The following is a 23,908-nucleotide window of genomic DNA, read 5'->3' on the forward strand; positions in this document are numbered from 1 at the left end:
AGTATAAGCAGGTGATGCCAGATGAATATCCTAAGCAAAGAGGAAGGTATCTATAAAAGCATAAAGCAAGGAAATGGGAGAGCATATTCATGTCATTCGCCATGAATGGAACATAATGTGGCCACCAGGAAGAGTGAGAAATTAGCCTACTAAGGAAGGTAGGGGTCAGAAAATGACCATTTCTACGCATGCAAAGGAACTTGGCATTTATCCTTGGCAATGAGGAACCTCTGTAAATAACCTAGTAATACACTTAATAAGAAACGTGCAGGACCTAACCAAGCACAAATATAAGCATTTTTGAGAGACATCAAAGAAGTCTTGAATGAATGGAGAAACCTAGAGATGTCTTTGTATTTCTGAGATCATTGAGACTCACTGTAAACTTTCTAAACTATATGATCATCCAACTCTTCTTACGGTCAGACTCAATAGCATCTAATGGACTTTCCATTTAGCCTGACCCAGTCAAATCTTGGATGGCATCAATCAATAAAAAGTGAAGCCTTCCATTTCTCCACTGTGATTTCTGAACTTGGCTGCAACAGCAATGATGTCGGTGGGGTTCCAGAGCAGTGAAGGAGCAAGGGCAAAACTGGGGACCTCCTTGGCCTCTCCTTCACTTGGCTGGTGATACATATGCTTAGGAATTTTATATGAGACCACATAGTGGGGAGGGAGTCTAGGACTGAGTGATACTGGTCATGTCATCACTTTAGCACTTGTAAACTTGGAGCTGTAATTAGTTTGCTTTAAGATAAAGAAATGGAACACTTCTTGCTTTATGTGTAGAGAAAGAAGTTCTTACCTGCCACCCATGAAGAATCAAGAAGCCTTTTTTTAATCCTCATGGACCCTATAATTTATAATCACTTCTTCTAGTAAAGGCAACTGTGCCAGTCAACCATTTGCAGCAATATTTTGCATTACAAACTATCCAATAGTGTAGAAGCCTTGAACCCCCAGCATTTATTTCATGCTGATTCATCCATGGCTTGGCTGCTCTTTGACTTTGCTGTGTTGGACTCCATGCTGTGAGCATCAGCATTCAGATTGGGTTCAGGGCCCCTCCATGTGTCTCCTCATTCTTTTTGGATTAGCCACTTCCTAGGGCACACTCTTCTTGGAGTAGGTCACATGAGTGAAAGAGGACAATGGAAACACATGGTGCCTCCTCAGGCTTGGAACTGTTACACACATTTGTGAGGTTAAGCCAATCAAATGGCCATCCCTCAAGGGAGTATGCTGGACAAGAATCCAATGACCACAGTTACATAAGAGGACAATTGGGTTTGCTCACAACTCAAATTATAAAACTTCCTTAGCTGCATGTTCTTTGGTTAAGTCACTTCTAAGAATGGAATCAATCTACCTTACAGGCTTATTTGGAAACTCCAGTGGGTGCAGAAGTGCTCTGTAAAACCCAAAGCACCTGAAATGTCCTCTTCATAATTGTTCCAGTGGTGATAATAAAATCAAACTTGCCTGTGAGTCTGCAACCTGAGTTTCCTACTTAGACATTAATTTTCTGTGGGATGGCTCCAGGGACAGCCTAATGCTGGTACAGACTGTGGAGGTCACACTGCTGATGCTGACTCTTGAGTTCTAGGATGGAAGAAAGAAGATGACAGGCGTGGGGTGCACATTCTATAAAAGGTATGCTGGGTCTCTTTCAGCATTTAATATTTGTCTAATTCTGGTTTTTAACCTGTCCTCCTTTGCAATGGAGAAACCCCAGAAATCTACATTTTTTCATAGCAAGCTCACTTGTTAGTCCAAAATGAGTAATGTAGGCCAAACATCCTTCTGTTGGTTCAGATCTTGCTGACAATTTTCCAACCCCATTACTGACCGGTGTACTCTAATGTCTATTCTGTGTCACCTGCATGGTGGATAGGAGAAAATTACCTGCAAATATACAAGAATGAATCTGGGTTTGGAAATCAGGATGCCTGGCCTCCAGGGCTGGCACTGCCACTTTTCCTTCTGTTTCCTCATCTATAAAATGGAGATAATAATAACTGCCCTACTTTCTCATATGGTGGCTATGAGGACAAAATGAGAAAAGCGTGTTGCAAAATAAGAAGCACTATTCAAATGCAAGACAGTTTTAGATTCTTCGATTCCTCTCTAAATTAATAATAGCCCCTCACATTTGTACATTGCTTTTCATTTTTCAAAGAATTTCTACTAGCATTATCTCATTTTGTCTGGACCACAGTCCTTAATTTTTCAGGGGAGGAAACAGGATGAGAACTGTCCCATGGCTTGTATAGGGCCACCAGCTAGTAACACGGCCAATTTCCCCAGTGCTAGTCCTATACTTTGTTCATTGGAATCCACTGCTTCACCTTCTCTGTCAAAGCCCTTGGAAGCCTATCTGGAAAAGTGTTTATGAGGGCAGTGCTTCTGGTGGCCTGAGGGCTGTCAGGGTGAGAAACAGCCTCCTGGGAATGTGAGTTTACGGCTATCGAGAGTAACTCCAGAGCGTATCCAGTGCTGGGCAATACTGATGGGCCTTGAGGTTCAAGCCCCTGGGTCACTGGCAGGCTCTGGATTAATCTCATTTCACCAGCTTCTTCTTAGGATGGTGGAAAGATGACCACCATGTCAGACACCCAACAGGGATTTCTTGAATTCCCTGTAGCAGTGGGGCAAAATCCTCCAGGACAAAGAACTATCTATTGATACTTACTTTAAATGGAAGTAAATTCAGAGATCTTTCTATCCCAAACTGCTCATTCTATAGTTAGAACACAGAGGGTTACAGAGGAGTGAAATCTTGCTCACGGCTAGAGAATGGGTTTGGGGTTCTTGCAGATCTGGGGATACATTCTCCGCTTTGCCACTTACTGACTGAGGAGCTGGGATGGTAGAAGAGGACTAAATGAGATAAATGTATTTAATACACTGAGCACATAGTGGGCACTGCAACAATAGTAGGGTCTGAGTCAGTTGTGCTTGATTACAAACAACTGAACTCACTTCAGCTAGTGAAAAGGAATTTTTAAAATAGGATATCAGGTAGCTCCTTCACAGAACCTTCAAAAGGCTTGAGTCAAGGTTGGAGAGTACACAGCTAGGAATGAAGTTCATCCACATCATGAGGCTGTCTCCTATTCTTCAAAGCATCCCTAGATATTCTCATCAGAAGATGACTTCCAGGCAGTATCTGTCCCTCAGATTGCTCTCATCCAAACTAAAATCCCACCGGGGCTTATATGAATGGCAGATCCTAGGTCACATCACTGTGCCATGGTTGGAAGGGAGTCTGGGAAGGTTAGTTCTGGAGGCTTCTAGCTTGAGGAGGAGATGCTTATAATGTGAAAAATGTCCTGACCATAGGAAGACTTTTCAGAAGTTGATGGAGAATTTAAGAAAAAGATCACTGAAGTTTCCCTTGCTTCTCTCTGTCCCTGTCCCTTTTATGTGGACACTGACCATAGCCAACTCACCCCTATAGTTCCAGACTCCCAAACCATTTCCTCATATCATACTGTTCCCCCCAGCCTACCTCTGAACTGGCCCAGGTAAGCTCATGAAAGGCATCTATCACTTTGTGCCTTTCCGGGCATCAGCTCCTCACTTCCACTGCTCTCACACCACCATTGCTAACCCAGCAGTATATTGCACACTTTTCCATGTCATTAATTTTTCTTTTGCAACATGATTTTTAATAGCTACATAGTATTCCAGAATGTGGATGCATCAAAATGTAATTAACCAACTCCAAATTGTGCACTAAAGTTGTTGATATCACAAATGATTTAGCAATGAACACCCTTGTGCAAAAATTGCTTTGCATACGTGTGATCATTTCTTGAGGTCAGTTTTCTAGAAATAGAAATACTAAGGCAAATGACCTTTAAAAACTCTTGATGGGTACTGCCAGCTTGGCTTCCAGAAATTTGTTATAAGCTTTTATATTCCCAACCACTGTGGCCACCTCATATTTGATTGTGCCCTTGCAAACACAGGCGGTTATCATTCTTTAATCTTTCCTAATGTTATAGGTGAAAAATGTTTCTCATTATTATTTTAGTGCAAACTTTTTTGATTATTAGTGATATTAAATATTTATTTTAATTGTGTGGTTTTTTTTTTTTGCTAGCAGAAGTTTGTAATTTTTATGTAGTCAAATTCATTAAAGCTTAAAGCTGATCTCACCATTTCCCCTGCTGAAAGTTTCGTACAAGCACTGTCTTTATTATATTGGAGGCCATTTGATGGGTAATATCGATCAGCACAAATCTGTTTCAACAGAGTAAGGAAATATATTAGACTGAATAACAGGAAGATGAAAAGATATTTGATGAGAGATTTTTAAAATGGGTATATGTACTTGAGAATATTTTGTACATACTCTTTCATTATTAGAAGTAAAATAGTTTGAATCAATAGAGTTAAATGGACAGAACTTGCTGGCAAAAAGAACATGCCACAGTCAGCAGAATATTTAGATTTGCAAAGATGGTAAGGAGGAAGACATAGTATACTTTTAACATTCTGGTGACCACAAAAGGTAAAGAACTGGGTTGGAATTTGAGAGATGTTTGTGCACAGCATGATAACTTAAATCATGTGGGCAAGGTTTGAATATAAATTAAAGGATGCATAAAACCCGTCTTCCTGGATCTGGCGCACCTGCTTTTTGTTTTTCCTGCTGGATCAAAGATGTGAAACCATCAATACTGGAAGAAAATAATATAATCTTTTTTAGTTGGTAACTTTTATTAATTAATTAATTAATTTCTGTTACACTGATTTATAACATTATATAAGTTACATGTGTACATCATTGTATTTCTACTTCTGTATATGGTACAACATGCTCGCCACTAAAAATTTGTTTTCTGTACGTAACCATGCAGTTGATCCCCTTTACCCATTTCTCCCTCCCCCCAACCCCTTCCCATCTGGTAACCACTACTCTGTTCTATGTATCTACGTGTTTGGTTTGTTCATTTATTTTGATTTTGTTTGTTTGTTCATTAGATTTTTTATATTTCATATATGAGTGAAATCATGCAGTATTTGTCTTTATCTGACTTATTTCACTTAGCATAATACCCTCAAGGTCCATCCGTGTTGTCACAAATGGCAAGATTTCATCTTTTTTATGGCTGAGTAGTATTTCATTGTGTATATATATGTGTATATATATATACATATGTATATATATGTATATATATACATATATACACATGTATATATATGTGTGTGTGTGTGTGTATATATATATATATATATATATATATATACATATGGCATCCTCTTTATCCATTCACATGTTGTTGAGGTTTTCCCATATCTTGGCGATTGTGAATAATGTCTTGATGAATGTGAGGGTACAGGTTTCGTTTTGGATGAATAGTTTTGTATCCTTTGGATAAATACTCAGAAGTAGGATAGCTGGGTCATATGGTAGTTCTCTTCTTAATTTTTCGAGGAATCTCCATACTGTGTTCCATAGTGGCTGCACCAATTTACATTCCCACCAACAGTGTAGGAGGGTCCGCTTTTCTCCACATCCTTGTCAACACTTATTATTTCTTGTCTCTTTGATAATAGCCATTCTGATAGGTGTGAGGTGATATCTTGCTTTGGTTTTAATTTGCATGTTCCTATAATTAGTGATGTTGAACATCTTTTCATGGGCATGTTGCCTACCTGTATGTCTTCTTTGGAAAAATATCTATTCAGCTTCTCTGCCCATTTTTTAGTCAGGTTGTTTGTTTTTTTGTTGTTGAGTTATATGAGTTCTTTATATATTTTGGATATTAACTTTTAATCAGATATATCATTTGCAAATATCTTTTCTTATTCAGTAGGTTGTATTTTTGTTTTGTTGATGGTTTCCTTTGCTGTGAAGAAGTTTTTTAGTTTGATGTAATCCCATTTGTTTATTTTTACTTTTTTTTCCCTTGCCTGAGGATACATACATAGAAAGATATTGCTAAAACCAATGTCAAAGAGCATACTGCCTGTGCTTTCTTGTAGGAGCTTTATGGTTTCAGGTCTTACATTCAAGTCTTTAATCCATTTCATGTTAATTTTTGTGTGTGGTGTGAGATAGTGGTCTAGCTACTTTTTTATTTTTTATTTTTGCATGTGGCTGTTCAGATTTCCCAACACCATTTATTGAAAAGACTATTTTTTCTCCATGATGTGTTCTTTGCTCCTTTGTAGTAAATTAATTGTCCATATATGTGTGGGTTTATTTCTGGGCTCTCAGTTCTGTTCCATTGATCTGTATATCTGTTTTTCTGCCAATACCATCATATTTTGATTACTATGGCTTTGTAGTATAATTTGAAACCAGGGAGTGTGATACCCCCAACTATGTTCTTTTTCCTCAGGATTGTTTTGGCTATTCAGGATGTTTTGTGGTTCCATATACATTTTAGAATTTTTTGTTCTATTTTTATGAAAAATGCCCTTGGGATTTTGATAGGGATTGCACTGAATCTGTAGATTGCTTTAGTTAATAAGAACATTCTGATAATGTTGATTCTTACAATCCATGAGCACAGAATATCTTTCCATTTATTTTTGTCTTCTTCAGTTTCTTTCAACAATGTCTTATAGCGTTCAGTGTACAGGTCTTTCATCTCCTTGGTTAAATTTATTCCTAGGTATTTTATTCTTTTTTGTGATTGTAAATGGATTGTTTTCTTAATTTCTCTTTCTGCTAGCTCATTGTTAGTGTATAGAAATGCAACAGATTTTTGTATATTGATTTTGTACCCTGCAACTTTATTGTATTCATTTATTATTTCTAATAGCTTTTTTTGATGCAGTCTTTGGAGTTTTCTACAGATGAAATCATATCATCTGCAATTAGTGACAGTTTTACTTCTTCCTTTCCTATTTGGATGTCTTTTATTTCTTTTTCTTGTCTAATTGCTCTGGCTAGGACTTCCAATACTATATGGAATAGGAGTGGTGAGAGTGGGCATACTTGTCTTGTTCCTGATCTTAGGGAGGTAGCTTTCAATTTTTCACCATTGAGTGTGATGTTAGCTGTGGGTTTTCATATATGGCCTTTATTATACTGAGGTACGTCCCTTCTATACCCATTTTATTGAGAGTTTTTATCATAAATGGGTGTTGAATTTTGTCAAATGCTTTTTCTGCATCTATTGAGATGATCATATTTTTTTCCTTTGTTAATGTGCTATATAACATTGATAGATTTCCAGATGTTTAATCATCCTTGCATCCCTGGAGTAACTTGATCATGGTGTATGGTGTATCATTTTGATATACCATTGAATTTGGTTTGCTAATACTTTGTTGAGGATTTTTCATCTGTGTTCATCAGAGATATTGGCCTGTAATTTTTTTTTTTTTTTGTACTTGTCTTTGTCTGGTTTTGACATCAGGGTGATGTTGGCCTTATAAAATGAATTAGGAAGTGTTCCCTTTTCTTCAAATTTTTGGAATAGTTTGCAAAGGATAAGTATTAAATCTTCTTTGAATGTTTGGTAGAATTCACCCGTGAAGCAATCTGGTTCTGAACTTTTCTTGCGGGGGAAACCCTTTGATTACTGCTTTAATCTCTGTACTAGTGATGGGTCTATTTAGATTTTCTGAAAATAATACTGTCTTGAAGAACTGAAGGGATTTCCAATCTTTACATGACCAATGTCTAAAGAAAAGAACTTTTATAGATTTAACTTCATAATAACCAGAAATTTCTTTGTGAAAAAGCTGCATATGTAAAATTGAAAACTAAACAGTAATGTGGAGAAAGTATTTACAACATACATGAAAAATAGTAGTTACTAAATATATATATAACCAGCAACCCCAAAACAATAAGAAAAACACAAAGACTTCAACAGAAATATGAGCATAAGATGTGATTAAACAATTATCTATGGACTTCCCTGGTGGTGCAGTGGTTAAGAATCTGCCTGCCAATGCAGGGGACACGGGTTCAAGCCCTGGTCCAGGAAGATCCCACATGCTATGGAGCAACTAAGCCCATGAACCACAACTACTGAGCCTGTGCTCTGAGCCACAACTACTGAGCCCATGTGCCACAGCTACTGAAGCCTGCGTGCCTATGAGCCCATGCTCTCAAACAAGAGAAGCCACTGCAATGAGAAGCCCGCTCACCACAATGAAGAGTAGACCCCAATCGCCGCCAACTAGAGAAAGCCCACGCACAGCAATGAAGACCCAATGCAGCCCTAAATTAATTAATTAATTAATTTTTAAAAACGATTATCTAAAAGAAACCAAGAGATAATAAACACATGAAAAACCACTCGGCTTTGCTGATATTAAAACAACTACAAATTTAAACAATGAAGTAACATTTTATAGATATGTTAACTGTAAAATAGCATGATACAGAGTTTGCATAATTATAGGTTTGTTTAAAACAAAACACCCATAGTTATATATTGCCTCCCGTGTTGATAGTGATTTTCTTTGAGTTGTGGGATTATAGGTGATTTCTCTCTCTCTCTCTCTTTTCTTATGTTAATTAAAATTTTTTCTACAATAAACATTAATTGCTTTGGAAATAGGAAGACCAATTATGTATGTATTTACTTACTTTTTTAGTGATAATGCCCAGTGCTGACATGGTTGTATGGAAACGGGTATTCTTTTTGTTTGTTTGTTTTTGTGGTACGCGGGCCTCTCACTGCTGTGGCTTCTCCCATTGAGGAGCACAGACGCTGGACGCGCAGGCTCAGCGGCCATGGCTCACGGGCCTAGCCGCTCCGCGGCATGTGGGATCTTCCCGGATCGGGGCACGAACCCGTGTCCCCTGCATCGGCAGGCGGACTCTCAACCACTGTGCCACCAGGGAAGCCCGGAAATGGGTATTCTTATGTCCTCACAATGGGAGTATAAATAAGTTCAGCATTTCTGGAAAGTGATTTGTCAGAAGAGATGCTTCCAAAATCTCCATAGCTTTGAATGACAATTCTGCTTTATTAAACGTATATTAAAATATATGAAGGGGGGCTTCCCTGGTGGCGCAGTGGTTGAGAGTCCGCCTGCCGATGCAGGGGACACGGGTTTGTGCCCCGGTCCGGGAGGATCCCACATGCCGCGGAGCGGCTGGGCCCGTGAGCCATGGCCGCTGAGCCTGCGCGTCCGGAGCCTGTGATCCGCAATGGGAGAGGCCACAACAGTGAGAGGCCCGCATACCACAAACATAAAAAAAAATTTAAAAAAATATATATATATATGAAGGGCATGAGATATAGGAACAAGAATATTCATTACAATGCAGGTATTTATGGTTAATAATTGTGACAACTTACAAGTTTAAGAAAGCAGAACTGGAATATAATTACAGAGTAATCAGTACTGCTCTGAAGGATGTTATTTGAAGTGCCTCAAAAAAGTGAGCCATGCTTGAATAAATTTTAGAAACACCATGTTAAACAAAGTTAAATATTTTTCTTTAGCTGTAGGATTTTCAGAGACTTTAATAGCTAATGTGCGTTATAACAATTCAAATAGGCAGTATTTTCCAAACATTTATTTTCCTCAATGTACCTATTAGAATCTTTTAGAATAATGTTCAGAGAACATCAGTTTTGGAAACATTGCCATGCAGAGTCCTTCCAATTGTGTTGTAGGAGAGTATTTCATTACACAAAAGAGTATATACAATACATACAAAATGATAAAACAGTGTCCAGAAAAGGACGCATAATGTGATCCCATTAATGGAAGACTCAGAGTGTATTGAAAACAAACCGGACAAAAAATCCCCACAACAGCAAAGTATTAAAAGTGGTTATGTCCGGATAATGGAAAATGGGTAATTTTTTTTCTCTTTGCTTATACACATTTAATATGATTCCACAATGAACATATACTACTGCTAAAATAAAGTGAAAAAAGTTATAAAAATGATGTAGAAGAATATGCAATATATTGTTCACAGTGTGTTCTGTGGGGAAAGGAGATTACAAAGTAGTTTGTTCATTATAATTTCTTTTTTAAAAATACTTCCAGGGCTTCCCTGGTGGCGCAGTGGTTGAAAGTCCGCCTGCCGATACAGGGGACACGGGTTCGTGCCCCGGTCTGGGAAGATCCCACATGCCGCGGCACAGCTGGGCCTGTGAGCCATGGCCACTGAGCCTGCGCGTCCAGAGCCTGTGCTCCGCAATGGGAGAGGCCACAACAGTGAGAGGCCCGCGTACCACAAAAAAACAAAAACAAAAAACAAAAAACTTCCATATCTGGGTAGCTGTACAGAGAAAGAGGAAATGTACCAAGATATTAACAGTTATAACTTTGAGGTTATAGCTGGGATTACAGATAATTTTATGTAAACATATACATAAAATTAGTCTTGTTAGTCTCCCACCCTTAAGAATGTGGCTTAAACCTCTCACTTCTGTAAAGGAGAGGGTCTCCAAAGTGGGGTGCAAATATCCCAGGGAGGGTGTGAGATGATGTATTTGGTGGGAAACGATAGAGCGTATATTTGTTTTTCTCATCCTTTAAACGTCTATCTTTCTGCGTTTAGTAATGTACATAATATGTTAGCATAGTAGTACATGTATGAAGTATATAGATATGTGTATATATGTCACATACATTTCTATGGGGTTTCATGATAAAAAAAGTTAACTATGTCTCTAAAGCACTGAAACACTGACAAGTGACAACACCGGCCACATTTTCAGTCTTCTAAAAGATACTGTCCTGATGACATGGGCACAGGTTCAGTGACTTAACTGTTTAATTCTCTCTGTGACCACGTAGTCTGAAGATCCCAACTTTCCACTCTGTTCAGAATCCCAGGTCCCAACTGCCACTCTCAGGATACAGGAAAGGGCATTATATTGATATGATAGCCATTAATTCTAAACATCAAATATTTCTGGCTCTCCACCTTCTGGATGCATGACAACTGCTATTCTTAGCCCCACTGAGTGGAGCCATGTGACTAATTCTGGCCAGTGAGATATGAGTTGTAGAGTCATATGTCACTCTTAGTGCAAACATTTGATTAATATTGTGAGACCCTCCTTTCTATAACCACAGCCTGACATGTTTGATATTGTGGGAGCTCCATCATCCTGGGTCCTAGAGAGAAGACAAGATGACAGAGAGAAGAGCCCCCAGCTGACTGAGTGAGAAATAAGCCCTAAGTGTCCACTGATGGATGAATAGAAAAAGAAAATGTGGTATACTTATACAATGGAATATTACCCAGTCAGAGAAAAGAAGGAAATACTGCCATTTGCAACAACATGGATGAACCTGGAAGACATTATGTTCAGTGTAATAAACCAGACACAGAAAACAAATACTGTATGATCTCACTTACATGTGGAGTCTAAAAAAGTTGAACTCATAGAACCAGAGAGTAGAATGGTGGTTGCCAGGGGCTGGGGGAGGGGGAAAATAAGGAGATGTTGGTCAAAGGGTACAAACTTTCAGTTATAAGACACATAACTTCTGAGTGTATAATGTACAGCATGGTGACTATAGTTAACAATACTGTATAGTATACTTGAAATTTGCTAAGAGAGTAGATCTTAAGTGTTCTTAACAAACAAAAACAAGGTAATTATGTGAGGTGATGGATGTGTTACTTAACTTGATTATGATGATAGTAATCATTTCACAATGTATACGTATATTAAATCATCATGTTATACCCCTTAAATATATATACCTTTTATTTGTCAGTTATACCTCAATAAAGCTGGAAAAAGAGAAATAAACCCTTATTTGTTTAAGCCCCTGAAGTTTGGGGGATATCTGTTACTACAGCACAACATAATCTATGCTGGTTTTGAGATCAGAGTTCACTAGTTAACCCCAAGAGTGTTCTAGAGGAGTTCAAACCCATCCAATATTAAAGTCCTACCCTTGGTTCTTATGACTGAATGGCAAATAATTATTTAGATTTTTATTTCTTTGTATAATCAAGGGCTACTTATTTGTGACCTTCTGAGGGCATTATTAAGCATTTAAGATTTTTTATGGACAGAAACAAAAGTTACTAAGTTACTAGATTTTTCGGAGGACTTTAATTCAGTATTCCACGATGAAATCTAGCTTATGCAGTGTGTGGTGGACAGAATTTCCTACATTACTTAAGTTCTCTTTTCCCCTTTGGCCACCCAAGCAACATATTTGAATTTTCAGATGTTAAATGCACGACTGTTTCGGTTATGCTTCCTAATTATAGCATTTGATTCACTTCTTTCTCTTCTATACCTTGTTGATTGACTTTTCCCCTTTATGAAAAGCAAAGCTAATGTATCCATCCAACCATTAGTTACTGAAGAGGAGATTTCCTATTTTAACCAAATGGATGCTTGTTCACACCCAGAATAGCAGACATATCATACTCTGCATTCAGCCTCGACTGTCCCTTTTCTGACATCTGACTTCTGAAGAGCTGGGCACCAGGCAAAAGAGGTTGGCTTCTGAGCTAGAGTCTCACTTTGCCTCTCCAGATCTCTCTCCAATCTTCACCCTGCCCTGTGCCCTGGAATCTGCATCACCTAGCCTCCTGGTTGTGTAAGGCCAATGGGAAGCACCAGCAAGAGATGGGAAGGTGGAATGAGAGAGTTATCTACCCCTCCCCACCCTGCTCAGGCTACAGATGGTTAGAGGTTGGGCTCCTCTCTGGAGGTCTCTCCATGGCTCACTAGGTCACCCTACACACTCCCCCACTTACTCTTTCACACTCAAGGTGCTAATGGCTTCTTGCTAATACTAGTCTCTTTTTTTTTAAATAGCATAGAAGGGTTTATTGTGGGGGCCAAGTAAGGAGAATGGGTGGCTTGTGCTCCAAAGACCCAAACTCCACTAATACTAGTCTTAAGGTGCCACATCACCCTCATTAATTTCCCTTATCTCTGCCCACTATTTTCTACGTGGTTGCTTCTGTAAATTCTCCTCATTTACCCCTTCTGAGCATGTTATATTTCCTGCTGGGACCCCAACTCTTATAGACTTGTGGGAACTAGGGTATCACTGGGAAGTTGAAACTACATGAATCTTCAATGAAACTGATATCCGTGGGGAAAAATGCCTCCCTGTGCTTTTTTAAAAAAAATAATTATTTAGTAGTTTAAAACATAAAGGCATGCTAGGAACAATGCAATGAATTCCCATGAGTCTAAAGAAAAAGTATCAATATTGGTAAAATCTTGTTGTTGTTTTTTAACTTCTCTGTAGTATATCCCCATGGTGTTTTCAAGCTGAGAATCTGGGTCAGGAACCTAGCTTGCTCACAGGAGGATAGATATCAATGTGAGATACACCGTCTGGGGTGTTTTGAAAAGTAAATGTGTTGAACTTGTGAGTGAGTGTGTGTGTGTGGCTGATGGAGAAATATTTGAAATAGGTTTTCAGGAATGATACACTGAGCCAGAAGAATTCTATTTAAGCAATTGTTCTTTCCTGAGTCACTGGGTGTGTATTGAAAGTGCCAGCCTTGGGATGGGGCAGGCCTGCATCTAAATCTTGACTCTTTTATTCATTCCCTCTGTGATCTTGAAGGAGCCTTTGCGAGGGAATTCCCTGGATATAGAGACTCATTCCCTATGGTAAGACACGCCCAGGATGGCATGGTTTATATGGCATATCATGGTGTGTAAGGGAGCATTCATTGTACACAGGGCTTATCGTCAAGCAGGGGAGACGAGGTATGTAGGCTGATAAAAATAATGCAAGATTACATGCTGTAAAAGTGATGGGATCTTAAGAGCTAGACCATTAAGGTTGCTATCAAGGGACTCGAGGAAAGAATCTTAGAACCACATTTCTCAGCATGGTATCATAGAGATGAGGACATGGACCCCACTACGGTACAGGTTCTGGCTCAGCCTGAGTCCTGACTCTCACTTCAACCTCTTCACTGCATTGCCTCTTAGGTGATTCCCGCTCAAAGTGACAGTTTTATTCTAGGTAAACTAGATAATCAGCACAGTTTCATTATTTTCCGTTTTCAGAATTTTGAAGGAGACACGTTGTAGGACAAGGGAAACCAGATAGGCAGACAGGTTTGCAACTAGTATTGCCATGTCAAGGCATTTTTCATGCTCTTCTGATGCCGAAAGCTCAGCCTCTGTGCACCGGGACCAAATTGAATCTCAGAGACAGAGTTTGGGGTGAAGAAGAAAAGAATAGCTTTATTGCTTTGCCAGGCAAAGTGGAGACACAGCGGACTCATGTCCTGAGAAACTGTATGTCCCAACCCAGGGGAGGTTGGTGAGGAGTTTTATAGCAATGGTTCAAGGGTGGGGTTGTTGATAGGATTAGGGTGTGTGCAGGGCCTGTACTCCTTTAATCTGGTCTCAGGTGATCTCTTGATGAGCTTCTCTGGTTTCTTTAATCTGGCCTCAGGTGGTCTTCTCTGGAATGAAGAATCCTGACATCTTCCATTTGTTGGGGGTTTTAGTTCTGTAAAGAGCTCAAAGATATTGTTATGTGTATCCCTTGAGGTGAACCAGGAGCTGCCCCAAGGCTTCACTGTTGTTTCTTGACTGCTCCTCCCTCCTCTGATTAGCAACTGTTTGAACCTGCCCTTTGGAACTCAGGGAAGGTCATGGAGGCTAAACAGAAAGGCTCCCGTGCCCAGGAGCCCCACAGGGTCCTGCTCAGTTTCACTTACACTCACTGAGCAGAGTAGACAAGAATAATGGGTTCTGAAATGCTTCTGAAAGACTCTCCCTTTGACCTAACTCATGTCAAGCTATTTCTGAGTCCTCTTTCTGATTGGACCTTGCCCTTGGGCTCTGTCCTGGGCCCATTTAGCCCAGTTTTAGCAAGAATCCTGCTGGGTCAATTTAGTAAAAAAATCCCCCACCCTTGATATCCGATCAAATTCCTCATCCTCCACTCTTCATATCTTATCACTCTGGCCTGCCTTCAGCAAAAATCCTATGAAGTCAGTTTAGCCAAAATTTCCCTAGTCCTGAAGTTCCTTTTTAATAATTTTTCATCCACTGACTCCTGCCCTGATCCTTGGCTATAAATCTACTTATCTTTGTTGTATTCAGAATTAAGCCCCATCTCTCTCCCCTCTACAAACCCTCATTGCAGTAGTCCCCTGAAAAAAGTCTGCCTTACAGTTTTTACTGTGTCATACATAATTTTTTCTTTAGTACTACTACTTGGGATTGAACTCCAGGTCTATTATTTACTCTCTGTGTATTATTCTTCTTATATGCAAAATGAAAATAATAATGAGAATTACCTAATGTGTCAGAATTCAAGAAAGTTAGATTCTTTAAGTGTTGTGTAAGAATTAAATGAAGTGAGATATATAGATACAGATATCTACCTATCTATCATCTATCTATCTGTATCTATCCATATGACAGTGCCTGGGACATGGTAACCTCCAATTCTTTTTAGCTGTTACTATTTCCTCCTCTAGAACGTAAACCTCTGAAGGTAACTTTTAGTCTCTTTGTTTCACTGTTACCTCTCCAGTGCTCAGGAAAGTACAGGCACACAATAAACTTTTAATAAATATTTGTTGAATGAATAAATGAATGAATAGATTTTCTTATTTTCCTTTCCCAGAGTTTGGAGGGCATGGTGAAATTCTCCAACTTGCCCAAAGTGACAGAACAAAGCCTCATGTCCTTTCCTCTACCTATCCTGCAATAGCCAATGAAGGACAGAGAGTACTTTAAGATGTACGCACTCATTCATTCATTCATTCAACAAATATCTAATGGTAGCAAGTGAGAGCGATTAAAAGATGACTAAGACTCTGAGGAAGGGCATAGAAAGATCACATGCCAGGTACAGATAATTTCAAGCAACATTCTAATATTGCTGCTGCATTTAGGACACAGCATTTGTTGGCAAGAGGTGAAGTTGGAGAAAGAGACAAGGACGATATCATGGATGACTTTGCAGGATGTCTTAGGCTGGGCTCCACAGAAGCAGTACCTGAGACCAGGATTTAGGTGGAAGTGATTCATTAAGAAGGAATGCTAGGAAAATCTGATAAGAGAATGGGAGGAGCAGGATAGAGAAGGAGAAGAAGCCACCTGTGGTAGCCCGTATCCAAGATGGTCCCCAGTGATCCCCACTACCTGGTACCCTTTTTTTGCAGTCCCCTCCTACATTGTATCAAGACTGATTTGTGTGACCAATAACTTCTAGCAGAAGTGATGGCAATGACCCTTCTGAGATTAGGTTCTGTTTTGGGTGCTCTCTTGTTTACTTACCAGCTCCCTCCTTCTGTTGGATCATTTGCTTTGGGAGAAGATAACTGCCATGTCATGTAAGCAACCCTACGGAGAGACCCATCTGGCAGGGAACTGAGGCCTCCTGCCAACAGCCATGTGAGTGATCTTGGAAGCACATTCTCCACCTTCATCGGACAATTGAGCACCAGCTGACTACATGACTGCAGCCAGGTAAGCTGCCCCCAGATTCCTGACCCTCAGATACTGTATGAGATAATAAATATTTGTTGTTTTAAGCCATTAATTTGGGGGGAGGAGGCGGATTTGTTATGCACAATAGATAAGTAGTATACCAAGTAGGAATGTGATATCAGGCAAAGTCCTAGCCTTAACTTGATCCTGCAGAGGCACTCTGGAGTGTAAGTTACATCTCAAAGTTTGTCTTTACTTGAGGCAAGAGAGCTGGGTTTCCCTACTCTTGTTTCAGTCAGTAGATAGGCTGCCCTAACACTTCTGGCTCTCTGAACCAGTGGGCACAAAGGCTCCATTCATGCAGGGCAGTCCTCCAGAGAGATTCTACAGTGTGGCCCTTAGAAGCAAAGCATGTAGAAGCTGGTGTGAGGGATAGGTACTTAGAAAGAGCAGAAGGGATTCAAGGAGATCTGGGCTGAGCCCTGACAGTGTCCACTAATGAACCATACCTGTCCTTGGACTTTGCCCTGTTGATGATAAAGAGCCATCATAGACTATCAAGCAAGAACATGATATAATTTATTTTCTGTTTTGGCTATGATCACACTGGCAGCTAAAGAGGAAGGTGGCATTATGAAGCTGTCATATAGTGATTTAGGGCAGAGATACCAAAGATGGGAAGAAAGTGATGGACGCAAGAAGCATTTGGAGGCAGTGTCAGCAAGGTTGGTGATGGAGAACTGGGGCAAAGAAGAAGGAGGAATTATAGATGCCTGGACGCCTTCCAGGCTGTGAAATTCAGTGAGAGAGAGAAAGAGAGAGAGAGAAAGAGAGAGAGAGAGAGAGAGACAAAACAAATTTAAAAAGTAAAGAAAGACTTTGAGCATTCAAGCCTTTAGCTCTTTTGGCTGCCCCTTTTTTAGCATTCATATTTATTAAACATCTACTTCAAGATGCTGTGAGAGTTATAGTAGTGATCTAGGCAGTTTTCCCTGTCCTGAATTCAAGGCAGGATCAGAGATGTAAACTAACAACTACAATACTACATGATAAGTACTATGGTTTGGGGAAGTAGTTTTTTTTTTTAATTGGGGTATATTTATTTTACAATGTTATGTTAGTTTCTACTGTACAGCAAAGTGAAGTAGAGTTCCCTGTGCTATACAGCAGGTTCTTATTAGTTATCTATGGAAAATAGTTTTCTAATCAACTGATTTTTTTTAACAAAGGCCAAAGACAATTCAATAGAGAATGACTAGTCTTTTCAATAAACAGTGCTGGAACAATGAAATGTTCATACACAAAATAAAGAATCAAACAAATCTGGGTTTTGTAGGTCATCGTCATTATTTCCTTCCTGTGTAAATTTTTGCATATGAAGTTCCTAATGACACACGAACCAATTGATACAGATCAGGGAACCCTGGATTATATATTTCTAGATCTATTCTACATTGATCTGTAAATTTCTTTCTATCTTATCTAGGCTTTAAAGGTCTTCTTTTAAAAAAATTATTTTATATTGGAGTATAGTTGATTAACAATGTTGTGTTAGTTTTAGGTGTTAGTTTCAGCAAAGTGATTCAGTTATATACATATATGTTTCTTTTTCAAATTCTTTTCCCACTTACTTTATTACAGAATAATGAGCAGAGTTCCCTGTGCTATACAGTAGGTCTCTGTTGGTTACCTGTTTTAAATATAGCAGGGTGTATATGTCAATTCCAACCTCCCAATTTTTCCCTTCCCTCAGCACTTCCCTGCTGTAACCATAAGTCCATTCTCTAAGTCTGTTTCTGTTTTGTAAATAAATTCATTTTTATCATTTTTTTTAGATTCCGCATATAAGCAATATCATATGATATTTGTCTTTCTCTGTCTGACTTACTTCACTTAGTATGATCATCTCCAGGTCCATCCATGTTGTTGCAAATGGCATAATTTCATTCTTTTTAATGGCCGAGTAATATTCCATTGCATATATGTACCACATCTTCTTTATCCATTCATCTGTCAATGGATATTTATGTTGCTTCTATGGCTGCAGTATTGTAAACAGCACTGCAATGAACAATGGGATGCGTATATTCTTTTGAACAATGGTTTTCTCCAGCTATATGCCCAGGAGTGGGATTTCTGGATCATGTGGTATCTCTGTATTTAGTTTTTTAAGGAACCTTCATACTGTTCTCCATAGTGGCTATACCAATTTACATTCCCACCAACAGTGTAGGAGGGTTCCCTTTTCTCCACACCCTCTCCAGCATTTGTTACTTGTAGACTTTTTAATAATGGCCACTCTGACTTATGAGGTGATAAGGTGATATCACCTGACTTATGTGAGGTGATATCCCATTGTAGTTTTGATTTGCATTTCTCTAATAATTAACAATGTTGAGCATCTTTTCATGTGCCTCTAAGACATCTGTATGTTTTCTTTAGAGAAATGTCTATTTAAGTCTTCTGCCCATTTTTTGATTGGTTTTATATATATATATATTGAGCTGCTTGTAAATAAGATGTTTGTAAATTTTGGATGTTAATCCCTTGTCAGTAGCATCATTTGCAAATATTTTTGCATCATTTTTGCATCATTTTCAAATATTTGCAAATATTTTCTCCCATTCTGTGTGTTGTATTTTAGTTTGGTTTCCTTTGCTGTGCAAAAGCTTTTGAGTTTAATTAGGTTCCATTTGTTTATTTTTGTTTTTATTTTCATTACTCTAGGAGATGGCTCAAAAAAGATATTGCGGAGATTTATGTCAAAGAGTGTTCTACCTATATTTTCCTCTAAGAGTTTTACAGTATCCAGTCTTACATTTAGGCCTTTAATCCATTTTTGGGTATGGTGTTAGAGAGCATGCTAATTTCACTTTTCTTTTTACATGTGGCTGTTCTGATTTCCCAGCACCACTTATTGAAGAGAACTGTCTTTTCTCCATTGTATATTCTTGCCCCCTTTTTCATAGATTAGTTGACCATAGGTTTGTGAGTTTATTTCTGGGCTTTCTATCCTCTTCCATTGATCTATATTTCTGTTTTTGTGCCAGTACTATACAGTTTTGATGACTATAGCTTTGTAGTATTGTCTGAAGTCAGGGAGCCTGATTCCTCCTACTCCGTTTTTCTTTCTTAATATTGCTTTGGCTATTCGGGGTCTTTTGTGTCTCCATACAAATTTAAAATTTTTTTGTCCTAGTTCTGTGAAAAATGCCATTGGTAATTTGATAGGGATTTCATTGAATCTGTAGATTTCCTTGGGTAGTATAGTCATTTTGACAATATTGATTCTTGCATTCCAAGACCATGGTATATCTTTCCATCAGTTTGTGTTATCTTTGATTTCTTTCATCAGCATCTTACAGTTTTTGGAGTACAGATTTTTGAACATAGACGCAAAAATCCTCAACAAAATACTAGCAAACTGAATCTGACAATACATTAAAAGGATCATACACTGTGATCAAGTGGAATTTATCGCAGGGATGCAAGGATTTTTCAATATCTGCAAATCAAAAAGTGTGATACACCACATAAACAAACTGAAGAATAAAAACCATATTATCATCTCAGTAGATGCAGAGAAAGCTTTCAACAAAATTCAACACCCATTTAGGATAAAAACCCTCCAGAAAGTAGGCATAGAGGAAACTTACGTCAATATAATAAAGGCCATATATGACAAAACCACAGCCAACATCCTTCTCAATGGTGAAAAACAAACCATTTTCACTAAGATCAAGACAAGGTTGCCCACTCTCACCACTCTTATTCAACATAGTTCTGGAAGTTTTAGCCACAGTAATCAGAGAAGAAAAAGAAATAAAAGGAATCCAAATCGGAAAAGAAGTAAAACTGTCACTCTTTGCAGATGACATGATACTATCCATAGAGAATCCTAAAGATGCTACCAGGAGACTACTAGAGCTAATCAATGAATTTGGTAAAGTAGCAGGATACAAAATTAATGCACAGAAATCTCTTGCATCCTATACATGAACAAGGAAAGATCAGAAAGAGAAATTAAGGAAACACTCCCATTTACCATTGCAATAAAAAGAATAAAATACCTAGGAATAAACCTACCTAAGGAGACAAAAGACCTGTATGCAGAAAAATTTAAGATGCTAATGAAAGAAATTAAAGATGATACAAACAGATGGAGAGATATACCATGTTCTTGGATTGGAAGAATCAACATTGTGAAAATGACTGTACTATCCAAAGCAATCAACAGATTCAATGCAATCCCTATCAAACTACCAGTGACAGTTTTCACAGAACTAGAACAAAAAATTTCACAATTTGTATGGAAACACAAGAGACCCCGAATAGCCAAAGCAATCTTGAGAAAGAAAAACGGAGCTGGAGGAATCAGGTTTCCTGACTTCAGACTATACTACAAAGCTACAGTAATCAAGACAGTATGGTACTGGCACTAAAACAGAAATATAGATCAGTGGAACAGGACAGAAAGCCCAGAGGTAAACCCATGCACATATGGTCACCTTATCTTTGATAAAGGAGACAAGAATATACAATGGAGAAAAGACAGCCTCTTCAATAAGTGGTGCTGGGAAAACTGGACAGCTACATGTAAAAGAATGAATTTAGAACACCCCCTAACACCATACACAAAAATAAATTCAAAATGGATTAAAGACCTAAATGTAAGGCCAGACACTATCAAACTCTTAGAGGAAAACATAGGCAGAACACCCTATGGCATAAATCACAGCAAGATCCTTTTTGACCCACCTCCTAGAGAAATGGAAATAAAAACAAAAATAAACAAATGGGACCTAAGAATCTTAAAAGCTTTTGCACAGCAAAGGAAACCATAAACAAGATGAAAAGACAACTCTCAGAATGGGAGAAAATATTTGCAAATGAAGCAACAGACAAAAGATTAATCTCCAAAATATACAAGCAGCTCATGCAGCTCAATACCAAAAAATCAAACAACTCAATCCAAAAATGCGCAGAAGACCTAAATAGACATTTCTCCAGAGAAGATACACAGATTGCCAACAAACACATGAGAGAATGCTCAACATCACTAATCATTAGAGAAATGCAAATCAAAACTACAATGAGTTATCACCTCACACTGGCCAGATGGCCATTATCAAAAAAATCTACAACAATAAATGCTGGAGAGGGTGTGAAGAAAAGAGAACCCTCTTGTACTGTTGTGGGAATGTAAACTGATACAGCCACTATGGAGAACAGTCTGGAGGTTCCTTAAAAAACTAAAAATAAAACTACCATATGACCCAGCAATCCCACTACTGGGCATCTACCCTGAGAAAACCATAATTCAAAAAGAGTCATGTACCACAATGTTCATTGCAGCTCTTTTACAATAGCCAGGACATGGAAGCAACCTATGTGTCTGTCGACAGATGAATGGATAAAGAAGATGTGGCACATATATACAATGGAATATTACTCAGCCGTAAAAAGAAACGCAATTGAGTTACTTGTAGTGAGGTGGATGGACCTAGAGAGTCCATCAGAGTGAAGTAAGTCAGAAAGGGAAAAACAAATACCATATGCTAGCACATATATATGTAATCTAAAAAAACCACAAAATGGTTCTGAAGAACCTATGAGCAGGGCAGGAATAAAGATGCAGACGTCGAGAATGGACTTGAGGGCACCGGGAGGGGGAAGGGTAAGCTGGGATGAAGTGAGAGAGTGGCGTGGACATATATACACTACCAAATGTAAAATAGATAGCTAGTGGGAAGCAGCCGCGTAGCACAGAGAGATCAGCTGGTGCCTTGTGTCCACCTAGAGTGGTGGGATAGGGATGGTGGGAGGGAGATGCAAGAGGGAGGAGATAATGGGGATATATGTATACATATAGCTGATTCACTTTGTTTTACAGCAGAAACTAACACACCATTGTAAAGCAATTATACTCCAATAAAGATGTTTTAAAAAAATAAAAATAAAGGTGCCTCAAGTGAACTCACACAGATTGAATAATGTATTCAAAGAATAATAAACTATTTCCAGCTTTTATTTCTGACCATAAAATATCAATGAGGAGGCTGAAATCAAGAATGCGACTTCTTGAGTTGCCCAATTAACACCCATAGAGCATCTGAAACCCCAGAGGAATCTGGCTTGGTTCCATCGTATGAGCCAGAGATCCTAGTCTATGGCGTGGAGTCTCTAGCCAAATTGAAGCAGCACTGCGGGAGCTTGGGAACAATCCCAGGAACTTGGCAGCCTGAACAAACTCAATGACCTTCTTGAAAATGACAGCTCACTCTGGCTACTCATCCCTCTTTTCAGTCTTCTATCTCTCACTTGCAAGCCTGAAAGGACAGCTTGAAAATGTATTGTCTGGATGTAAGACCCCCAGTATTGCATTCTTATTGGCCCCAACACAAGTGGAGAAAACTATACAAATAGTACCTTGGGTCAAGAGTAATAAGTAAACTCGTAGGAGAGATTGGAACTGAAACATTCTTTTCATTTTTTCAAAATATTTTCAAAGGGGTCAGGTTTGGTAAAACTGGGATACCAGTAAAGGGTACCAGAATAAGCCACCTCAAAATATGCCTCTTTGGCATATGGATTATTTTGAGCAAAAGGCCATGGGAGAGCCAGCAGATATAAGAAAAGCTCTAAAAACAGATCACAAGTTTTCCTTTTGCAAAGGAAATTTCCATTTGTAGAGCTGGCTCCATGGCTCCTATTCTCCTACCAGGAAGAGGAGGATTCTTAACAACTCATCCCTGGAGAAGGCACCAACTTAAATCTGCATGACAAACCTTACCAAACAAGCCTTGTTTACCATGCTTTCCCTGATCACCTTCTCATCTCTTTCCTCTTCCTCGCAGAAGCCCCAAACCCCTTTTCCTTGTTTAGCTTAAAACAGTATATAAACCCAAATTCCAGCCACCCTTTTGTGTTATTCATCACTGGGTGCTCCCAACAATGAACATGCTAGTAAACCTCTTTTCTTTTTCTCTTGTTGATCTGCCTTTTGCCAGTCTAATTTATATGGTCCCAGCCAGAGAACCTAAGATGGTTAGGGAGAAACCATTTTTCTCCCTCCTCAACACCAGTCAAGGGTTAGAGCTGCATTTGTGTTCCCATAGCGTCCCAGGATTAAAATAGAAAGCTCTTAGAGATTATAGAATATTCCCAAACCAGAGGAGGTAGAGAAGCCAAATGCCATCCTGTAGATTAATGTCCAAAATATAAGGTGAGGCATTTGTTAGTAAGTTGCTATATTTAGCAAGGAGTTCAGAGGCAAAGAAATGAGAGTAAGTGCAAACAGTTGAGAATCACACTAGATTCTAAGTTCCTCTAGAGCAAGAAATGTATATTGTTTGTCGTTGTGTTCCGCCCCTGGTGGAGTGCCTGGAAAATACCCTCTTATTTAAGCGGTACCTAACTTAATTATCAAATGGTTTTAAAAGGAAAGGGGTTAGGAGTTAAGAGAAACATTGCCTTCTGTTGGTGACTTTTCAGAGGAGCTGGCTGAAGCTTATTCAGTGGTTGCTGTTTTGACTGTGCTTCAAGGGCTCAGAGTGGAGCAA

At 38.8% G+C, this 23,908-nt stretch overlaps 1 long non-coding RNA gene across 1 annotated transcript in view; it reads left to right on the forward strand.

The window, feature by feature from the left end:
• Positions 1–23,908, forward strand: part of LOC307198712 — a 236,786-nt gene that overhangs the window by 85,220 nt on the left and 127,658 nt on the right. Inside the window, exon 2 of the long non-coding RNA XR_013831676.1 lies at positions 16,197–16,385. This is a non-coding gene — a long non-coding RNA (uncharacterized lncRNA). The remainder of the gene's footprint in view (positions 1–16,196; positions 16,386–23,908) is intronic.

This window comes from Stenella coeruleoalba, assembly GCF_951394435.1.
Source record: "Stenella coeruleoalba genome assembly, chromosome: 15".
Classification (NCBI taxonomy): domain Eukaryota; kingdom Metazoa; phylum Chordata; class Mammalia; order Artiodactyla; family Delphinidae; genus Stenella; species Stenella coeruleoalba.